The following is a 739-nucleotide window of genomic DNA, read 5'->3' on the forward strand; positions in this document are numbered from 1 at the left end:
GAATCGTGTGTCACTCGTGCGCGAGTCCAAAGCGCGAGCGAGCATGCGCGAGTCGCTCCGCGGCGAATCTGCGCCAAACGTGACGCGTATGTGTCGCGCTCCGTGTGTTTCGCGGTGCGCTCTCTTTTCGGTAAAAAATACTTGCCATCGCAGCTGCGGAAGTGCAGTTAACCGTGTGTCACTCGTGTACGAGCGAACACGAGCGTTCGTGCACGAGCGAGCGTGCACGAGCGACGACGAGATATATAGTATTAGGCGTGACGCGGTGCGTCGCGCCCCGTGTGTTGCGCTCTCTCCTTCTGGATCTTTGTAAAATAGATCGTCGCTCCTGAGATACGTAATGCGTAATGCGATGCGTTCGGTCCGCTACGTGCCCACGGTACGGCGACGATACGAGATCGTTCCGGGGGTGCGTCCCGTTTCTTGTTACGCGACTCTCTCTCTCGCTCTCTCTCCTACGAAACTCTCGAAATAATTTTGCGATCGAAAACGTAACACGATATAGTATATATATAACATGTATGATGCGCGACGTTGGCGATGTATTACATACGTATGTAATAAAACGTGTGCAATTTTTTTGCATATGATGACCGTGGTTACTCGTTTTTCCTCTCCCCCTCCCCTTTATCGAAACGTGAGCACACTTGAATTAGTGTACCCGCGCGTTTGCACGCGATGTTACGTGTGTGCGCGCGCGCGGGTTACACGCCGAAACGTGACGCGCGTCTGCGCACGC

The sequence above is a fragment of the Wasmannia auropunctata genome, unplaced genomic scaffold, assembly GCF_000956235.1.
Source record: "Wasmannia auropunctata unplaced genomic scaffold, wasmannia.A_1.0 LD336078.1, whole genome shotgun sequence".
NCBI lineage: Eukaryota > Metazoa > Arthropoda > Insecta > Hymenoptera > Formicidae > Wasmannia > Wasmannia auropunctata.